At 34.2% G+C, this 10,000-nt stretch overlaps 1 protein-coding gene across 2 annotated transcripts in view; it reads right to left on the bottom strand.

Moving 5' to 3' along the window:
- The window catches only part of Lst8 (MTOR associated protein, LST8), a 93,748-nt gene that overhangs the window by 82,986 nt on the left and 762 nt on the right, over nt 1-10,000 (bottom strand). The gene's annotated exons all lie outside the window — the stretch shown is intronic.

Below are 10,000 nucleotides of genomic sequence, written 5' to 3'. Positions count from 1 at the left end.
TACTGGTTATAGAAATGAATATGTACAAAAGTGCAGAGAGGAAAAAAGAAAATATGAAAAAGATGTTATAGAAAAGTGTAAAGATCAACCAAAACTATTCTACAGATTTGTAAACAATAAACTGAAAAACAAACAAGACTTGGAGAAATTAAGACAAGGAGGAGTTGAATACACTGAGGAAATGGAAATGGCAGAAATTATGAACAAACATTTTAAATCAGTGTTTACAAGGGAAAATATACAACCTGAAGAGATTGAGTGGAAGGAAAAAGTCCCCCCTATGGAAGAAATAGAAGTAACGAAGAATGAAATATTGACACACTTGGGTAATTTTGATGTCAGAAAATCGCATGGGCCAGATGAAATAGCAAACTGGATTCTGAAAGAATGTAGGAATGAACTGGCAGACAAAATACATAGCATAATAAGCAGTTCCTTAAAAGAAGGAAAAGTTCCAGAAGATTGGAAAAAAGCAAATATAGTACCTATATATAAAGGAGGAAATAAAGAAGAACCTACCAACTATAGACCAGTCTCTCTAACAAGTACAATAGCAAAAATATGTGAAAGAATTATCAAAAGTAGATGGGTAAAATACTTGGAAAAAAACAACGTACTAAATCCAAGGCAATTTGGATTCAGACAAGGACGATCATGCGTCACCAATTTAATATGTTTCTATTCAAGACTAATAGATATAATACAAGAAAGAGATGGATGGGCTGATTGTGCATTTCTAGACCTAAAAAAAGCTTTTGACAAAGTACCACATAAGAAGTTGCTTAAGAAATTAGAATATGAAGGAGGAATACAAGGTAAATTGCTAAATTGGATGGAAGACTTTTTGCAAGAAAGAAAAATGAGAGTAGTGATAAGAGATCAGCACTCAAAATGGAATGAAGTAATAAGCGGTGTCCCGCAGGGAACAGTTCTGGCCCCAATAATGTTTGCTATATATATTAATGATATGGATGAAGGAATTGAAAGCTATATGAGCTTCTTTGCAGATGATGCAAAATTACTGAAAAGAGTGAAAACTGAAGAGGATTGTGAATCACTACAGAGAGATCTAAATAAAGTACAAGAATGGAGTAGGAAGTGGGAGATGGAATTCAATACAAAAAAGTGTAGTATAATGGAATTTGGAAAAAGCAAAAACAGAATAACAGGATCATATAATTTGGGAGAAGAAGGAATAAAAAGAGTAGAAAATGAGAGGGACCTGGGAGTCATTGTTATGAATAATATGTCACCTGAGAAACATAAAAATAAGATTTTTGGAGAAACTTATAATTTAATAAGAACAATCAAAGTGGCATTTACATACCTGGATGAAGAAATGGTGAGGAAAATCCTAATCACCCTGATAAGACCAAGATTGGAATATGCAGCAACGATATGGTCACCAAGTACAAAAAAATGTATAAAAAAACTTGAAAGAATACAAAGAGCAATTACTAAACTGGCACCAACACTCTCAAAACTATCATATGAAGAGAGACTACAAAAACTTAAACTACAGACACTAGAGCAAAGAAGAGAGAGAGGAGATTTGATAGCTATTTACAGAATCATGAAAGGCATAGAAATTACTGATAGAGAGAATCTGATAAAATGGGATGACAGAAATACAAGAGGACACGGAAAGAAAATAAAAAAAGACAACTATAGAAGAGATTTGAAAAAGAACAGCTTTCCTCACAGAGCAATAGACAGTTGGAACAAGTTAGATGAGAAAGTGGTGTGTGCAAAAACAATACATGAATTTAAAAATAGTTTAGATAAAATGAGATATGAAGACGGGACCTCACGAGCATAGCTCCCCTTCCCGTAAAATACAACTAGGTAAATACAACTAGGTAAATACACACTTTCAACGAACGGACGGCTTGAAGAACGTTCTGAAGAAAAGTGAAGATTGTGGATCCCAACGCAAAGAGAAGTGCCTTTTTGTATTTGCAGGGTGGGGGGAAATTGCTCGTGGGGTAGTGGGAAAGTAAGGAAAGAGGAGAAGGGGAGGGATTGCTGGGGAAATGGAAGGTAATGAGGAGGTGGAGGAAATGGCCCTGACGGGCCGCCGTAAGGTAGACAAACGACCCCAAGACGAGTTGGATGATGACGACATGTCTAATAGGAATGTGAAGATTAGAGGTATAGATAGGAGCAATATAGCAGAAAGTGATGAGAATATTTTCAAGGGATTTAAGGAGGGTGGGGGGGACACAACCCCCCCCCCCCGACTGACAAGACTAGAAGAGAAGGTCGATTAGGTGATCGAGGACTTGGAGAGTAGGTTAGGTCATATGAACACCATTTTACAAAGGGTTGAAAGATTGGAAGAACTGGAAAAGGCGAATAAAAACTTAACTGATGAAATAGAAGACCTAAAAAGACAGTTAAGAGAGGTAAAGGTGGAGAATGAGGAATTGAAGAAGAATAGTAAAGAAAACAGAGAGACAATAGCTAAAGAAAGTAAAAATTGGAAGAAAACCCAAGAAGGAAATAAGGTTTCATTCACTGACATAGTCAAACAGCAATTGAAAGAACATACTGAAGACTCAGTTATTAAAGTGATGAGACAAAAGGAGAATATAGTAAGGGATTTAGCAGACAAGAAGAAATGTATAATTATATTAGGAATGGAAGAGAAACACAACACAGATAGAACCACAAGAATCAAAGAGGAAAATGAAAAAGTAAGCCAATTACTAGAATCAGTTCAGGAAGATGAACCAGGAATTATGAAACAAATCGAAGAGAAATTTAGACTCGAAAAGTATAGCACAGACAAGACCAGACCAATTAAGATTAAATTCAAGTCACAATCAACGGCAGAGAATATCTTATCCAAAACAGGGAAACTAGCAACAAGTGAACAATACAAAAAGATATGGATAAAAAGAGAAATGAATAAAGAGGAAAGAGAGGAAGAAAAGCAGAAAAGACTGGAAGCTAAGACAAAAAACGAGAACAGAACGGAGTCAGAGAAAGAGAGATTCTATTGGAGAGTAGTGAACATGAAACTAAGGAAGTTCGACATACAAAAGAAAAACATAAGGGAAACAGAGAACACAATGGAAGTGGCAGAAAACTAAGAGTGTCTTACACAAATATAGATGGATTAATAACAGGATTGAATGAGCTGAATGATTATTTGAAAGAAAAAGAACCGGACATAATGGGAATTGTAGAAACAAAATTAAAAGGCCCACTACCACCCAACAGTGTAGGACATGATGCATACAATTATTGGATTAGAAACAGAGAGAAAAAGCAAGGGGGTGGAGTTATGTTCCTGACTAAGAAGGATATAAACGTGAAAGGTGTCATATATGGAAAGAATACAGTAGAGATGATTATGATAGAAGTGGAAGACAGAGATAAGAAGAGCAGAAAATTTGTGATCAATTATGTGCCTCCGAAAACAGCCTCATGGGAGGAGAGTGAATATAAAAGTATGTTAGAGGACACAAAGATAGCATTAACTAAAATAATGGAAGACGGAGGAAGAATAGTTATGATGGGCGACTTTAATTGCAAAGAAATCTGCTGGGAAGAAATGACAGTAAAGAGTGGTGATGACTCATGGGGAAATGCTCTACTTGAGATGATTACTGACCATTCAATGACACAATGGATACACGAGAACACTAGGTATAGAAATGAAGAAGAACCATCGAGGCTAGACTTAATAATTACATCTGAACCTAGAATAGTGGACAAGATTGAATATAAAACACCAATAGGTAAAAGTGACCACATATTGATTGAACTGGAACTTAATGAAGAAAAATATATGAAAAGAAATGAACAATATAGAAGAGGAAGAATGATGTATGAAAAAACAAACTTTGATAAAATAAGAGAATTCTTCCAACAAGAAAACTGGGAAGAAATATACAAAGAAGAAACATCAGTGGAAGAGAAATGGAATATTTTGACAAAAATTTACAAAAAAGGAGTGGAAAAGTATGTCCCAAGACAAAAACAAAAGAATATGTAAAATGCTGGTACAACAAAAGTTGTAGGGAGTTAAAAGACAAAAGAGACAAAGCCTGGACCAAATGGAAAAAAGACAGAAGACCAGAAAAATGGAAAATATATACTGTTTATAGAAATGAATATGTACAAAAGTGCAGAGAGGAAAAAAGAAAATATGAAAAAGATGTTATAGAAAAGTGTAAAGATCAACCAAAACTATTCTACAGATTTGTAAACAATAAACTGAAAAACAAACAAGACTTGGAGAAATTAAGACAAGGAGGAGTTGAATACACTGAGGAAATGGAAATGGCAGAAATTATGAACAAACATTTTAAATCAGTGTTTACAAGGGAAAATATACAACCTGAAGAGATTGAGTGGAAAGAAAAAGTCCCCCCTATGGAAGAAATAGAAGTAACAAAGAATGAAATATTGACACACTTGGGTAATTTTGATGTCAGAAAATCGCATGGACCAGATGAAATAGCAAACTGGATTCTGAAAGAATGCAGGAATGAACTGGCAGACAAAATACATAGCATAATAAGCAGTTCCTTAAAAGAAGGAAAAGTTCCAGAAGATTGGAAAAAAGCAAATATAGTACCTATATATAAAGGAGGAAATAAAGAAGAACCTACCAACTATAGACCAGTCTCTCTAACAAGTACAATAGCAAAAATTTGTGAAAGAATTATCAAAAGTAGATGGGTAAAATACTTGGAAAAAAACAACGTACTAAATCCAAGGCAATTTGGATTCAGACAAGGACGATCATGCGTCACCAATTTAATATGTTTCTATTCAAGGCTAATAGATATAATACAAGAAAGAGATGGATGGGCTGATTGTGCATTTCTAGACCTAAAAAAAGCTTTTGACAAAGTACCACATAAGAAGTTGCTTAAGAAATTAGAATATGAAGGAGGAATACAAGGTAAATTGCTAAATTGGATGGAAGACTTTTTGCAAGAAAGAAAAATGAGAGTAGTGATAAGAGATCAGCACTCAAAATGGAATGAAGTAATAAGCGGTGTCCTGCAGGGAACAGTTCTGGCCCCAATAATGTTTGCTATATATATTAATGATATGGATGAAGGAATTGAAAGCTATATGAGCTTCTTTGCAGATGATGCAAAACTACTGAAAAGAGTGAAAACTGAAGAAGATTGTGAATCACTACAGAGAGATCTAAATAAAGTACAAGAATGGAGTAGGAAGTGGGAGATGGAATTCAATACAAAAAAGTGTAGTATAATGGAATTTGGAAAAAGCAAAAACAGAATAACAGGATCATATAATTTGGGAGAAGAAGGAATAAAAAAAGTAGAAAATGAGAAGGACCTGGGAGTCATTGTTATGAATAATATGTCACCTGAGAAACATATAAATAAGATTTTTGGAGAAACTTATAATTTAATAAGAACAATCAAAGTGGCATTTACATACCTGGATGAAGAAATGGTGAGGAAAATCCTAATCACCCTGATAAGACCAAGATTGGAATATGCAGCAACTTGAAAGAATACAAAGAGCAATCACAAAACTGGCACCAACACTCTCAAAACTATCATATGAAGAGAGACTACAAAAACTTAAACTACAGACACTAGAGCAAAGAAGAGAGAGAGGAGATTTGATAGCTATTTACAGAATCATGAAAGGCATAGAAATTACTGATAGAGAGAATCTGATAAAATGGGATGACAGAAATACAAGAGGACACGGAAAGAAAATAAAAAAAGACAGCTATAGAAGAGATTTGAAAAAGAACAGCTTTCCTCACAGAGTAATAGACAGTTGGAACAAGTTAGATGAGAAAGTGGTGTGTGCAAAATCAATACATGAATTTAAAAATAGTTTAGATAAAATGAGATATGAAGACGGGACCCCACGAGCATAGCTCCCCTTCCCGTAAAATACAACTAGGTAAATACAACTAGGTAAATACACACTTTCGTCGGATGGACGGCGAGAATTGGAGTTTCGAAGAAAAAGTGAAATCTACGTGGATCTCAACATCAAGGAAGTACCTTATTGTATTTATATGGAAGGGGAAAGCTCGTGTAGTGGGAAGGTGATAAAAAAGGAGAAGGTGAGGGAATACTGAGGGAAATGGAAGGAAATGAGGAAGGGGAGGACTTGGTCCAGGAAGCCAGGCGTCTTGTAAACAAGAGAAGGACCGAGGATGATTTTCTAGATGAGGGGACTAAGAAAAATGTAAAGATTAGAAATGTAGATAAGAGCAGCACAATGGAAGGTGAAGATAATAATTTCCAGGGATTTAATGAGGGGGGGGATACCAACCTCCCCCGATTAGTAAGACTAGAGGAAAAACTTGAAAAAATGACCGAACATTGGGAAAGTAGGTTCGGTAACATAACAAAGATTGCCAAGAGAGTTGAAAAATTGGAAGAACTAGAGAAGGTGAACAAAAACTTAACTAAAGAAATAGAAGAATTAAAAAGACAGTTAAAAGAAGTAAAAGATGAGAATGAGGAATTAAAGAGGAATAATAAAGACAATAAAGAGGCCATAGCAAAAGAAGCACAGGGTTGGAAAAAAAATCCAAGAAAATAGTAAAGTTGCATTTACTGACATAATTAAACAGCAAATGAAAGAACAAACTGAAGACTCAGTTATTTAATTGATGAGACAGAAGGAGAATGTAGTAAGAGACTTAGCAGCCAAAAAGAAATGTATAATTATATTATGAATGGAAGAGAAATATAACCTAAATAGAACCACAAGAATCAATGAGGAAAAAGAAAAAGTAAGCAGTTTACTAGAATTATTCAGGAAGATGAACCTGAAATCATGAAACAAATTGAAGAGATGTATAGACTTGGAAAGTATAGTACAGATAAGACCAGACCAATTAAGATTAAATTCAGGTCACAAACAACGGCAGAGAATATCTTAGCAAAAACAGGGAAACTAGCAGCAAGTGGACAATATAAAAAGGTATGGATAAAAAGAGAAATGAATAAAGAGGAAAGAGGAGGAAATAATGAAAAGACATGAAGCTAAGGAAAAAAATGAGAACAGAACAGTCAGAAAAAGAGAAATGAATAAAGAGGAAAGAGGAGGAAATAATGAAAAGACATGAAGCTAAGGAAAAAAATGAGAACAGAACAGTCAGAAAAAGAGAAATTCTATTGGAGAGTAGTAAATATGAAACTAAGGAAATTCGACATACTAGAGAAAAACAAAAGGGAAACAGAGAATACAATGGAAGTGGCAGAAAACTAAGAGTGTCTTACACAAATATAGATGGATTAATAACAGGATTGAATGAGCTGAATGATTATCTGAAGGAAAAAGAACCGGACATCATGGGAATTGTAAAGACAAAATTAAAAGGTCCATTACCACCCAACAGTGTAGGACATGATGCATATAATTATTGGATTAGAAACATAGAGACAAAGGAAGGGGGTGGGGTTATGTTCCTGACTAAGAAGGATATAAACGTGAGGTGTGTCACATATGGAAAGAATACAGTAGAGATGATTATGATCGAAGTGGAAGACAGAGATAAGAAGAGCAGAAAGTTTGTGATAAATTACGTGCCTCCAAAAACAGCCTCGTGGGAAGAGAGTGAACATAAAAGTATGTTAGAAGACACAAGGATAACATTAAATAAGATAATGGAAGATGGAGGAAGAATAGTTATGATGGGCAAATTTGAGTGCAAAGAAGTCTGCTGGGAAGAGATGACAGTAAAGGGTGGAGACGGCTCATGTGGAAATGTTCTACTCGAGATGATTATTGACCATACAATGACACAGTGGATACAGAACACTAGGTATAGAAATGAAGAAGAACCATTGAGACTAGACCTAATAATCACATCTGAACCTAGAATAGTGGACAAGATTGAATATAAAACACCAATAAGTAAAAGTGACCACATATTGATTGAACTGGAACTAAATGAATAAAAATACATGAAAAGAAATGAACAATATAGAAAAGGAAGAATGATGTATGAAAAAACAAACTTTGATAAAATAAGAGAATTCTTTCAAAAAGAAAACTGGGAAGGAATATACAAAGAAGAAACAACAGTGGAAGAGAAATGGAATATTTTGACAAAAATTTACAAAAAAGGAGTGGAAAAGTATGTCCCAAGACAAAAACAAGAAAAAGAATATGTAAAGTGCTGGTACAACAAAAGTTGTAGGGAGTTAAAAGACAAATGAGATAAAGCTTGGACCAAATGGAAGAAAGACAAAAGACCTCAAAAATTGAAAATATATACTTGTTACAGAAATGAATATGTACAAGTGTGCAGAGAGGAAAAGAGAAAATATGAAAAAGATGTCATAGAAAAGTGTAAAGATAAATCAAAACTATTTTACAGATTTGTAAACAACAAATTGAAAAACAAACAAGATTTGGAGAAATTAAGACAAGGAGGAGTTGAATACACAGAGGAAATTGAAATGGCGGAAATTATGAACAAACATTTTAAATCAGTGTTTACAAGGGAGAACATACAACCTGAAGAGATCGAATGGAAAGAGAAAGTCCCCCCTATGAAAGAAATAGAAGTAACAAAGAATGAAATAATGAAACACTTGAGTAATCTTGATGTCAGTTAATTGCATGGACCAGATGAAATAGCAAACTGGATTTTGAAAGAATGCAGGAATGAACTGGCAGACAAAATACATAGCATAATAAACAGTTCCTTGAAAGAAGGAAAAGTTCCAGAAGATTGGAAAAAAGCAAATATAGTACCTATATATAAAGGGGGAAATAAAGAAGACCCTACCAACTATAGACCAGTCTCTCTAACAAGTACAATAGCAAAAATTTGTGAAAGAATTGTCAAAAGTAGATGGGTAAAATATTTAGAAAAAAACAACATGTTAAATCCAAGGCAATTTGGATTCAGACAAGGACGATCATGCGTCACCAATTTAATATGTTTCTATTCAAGGATAATAGATATAATACAGGAAAGAGATGGATGGGCTGATTGTGCATTTCTAGACCTAAAAAAGCTTTTGACAAAGTACCACATAAGAAGTTACTTAAGAAATTAGAAACTGAAGGAGGAATACAGGGAAAAACTGCTTAAATGGGTGGAAGACTTTTTGCAAGAAAGAAAAATGAGAGTAGTGATTAGAGACAAACACTCAAATTTGGATGAAGTAATAAGTGGTGTTCCACAAGGAACAGTTTTGGCCCCAATAATGTTTGCTATATATATTAATGATATGGATGAAGAAATTTAAAGTTATATGAGCTTCTTTGCAGATGATGCAAAACTACTGAAAAGAGTGAACACGGAAGAAGATTGTGAGTCACTACAGAGTGATCTAAATAAAGTCTGGGAATGGAGTAGGAAGTGGGAGATGGAGTTCAATACTAAAAAGTGTAGTATAATGGAATTTGGAAAAAGCAAAAACAGAATAACAGGATCATATAAATTGGGAGAAGAAAGAATAAAAAAAAGTTGAAAATGAGAAGGACCTGGGAGTCATTGTTATGAATAATATGTCACCTGAGAAACAAATAAGATTTTTGGTGAAACTTATAATTTAATATGAACAATCCAAGTGGCATTTACATACCTGGATGAAGAAATGGTGAAGAAAATACTAATCACTCTGATAAGACCAAGATTGGAATATAAAGCAACGATGTGGTCACCAAGTACAAAAAATGTATAAAAAAAAATGAAAGAATACAAAGAGCAATTACAATATTGGCACCAACACTCTCAAAACTATCATATGAAGAGAGACTAGCAAAACTTGAGCTACAGACATTAGAGCAAAGAAGAGAGGAGATTTGATAGCTATTTACAGAATCATGAAAGGCATAGAAATTATTGATAGAAAGGACCTAATAAAATGGGATGACAGAAATACAAGAGGAGACGGAAAGAAAATCAAGAAAGACAGCTATAGAAGAGATCTGAAAAAGAACAGCTTTCCTCACAGAGTAATAGACAGTTGGAACAAGTTAGATGAGAAAGTGGTGTGTGCAAAAACAATACATGAAT

The sequence above is a fragment of the Oratosquilla oratoria genome, chromosome 1, assembly GCF_046742065.1.
Source record: "Oratosquilla oratoria isolate Oo_2021 chromosome 1, ASM4674206v1, whole genome shotgun sequence".
NCBI lineage: Eukaryota > Metazoa > Arthropoda > Malacostraca > Stomatopoda > Squillidae > Oratosquilla > Oratosquilla oratoria.
Note: the sequence above shows the minus strand (reverse complement) of the source record. Positions and strands in the feature narration are given on the sequence as shown.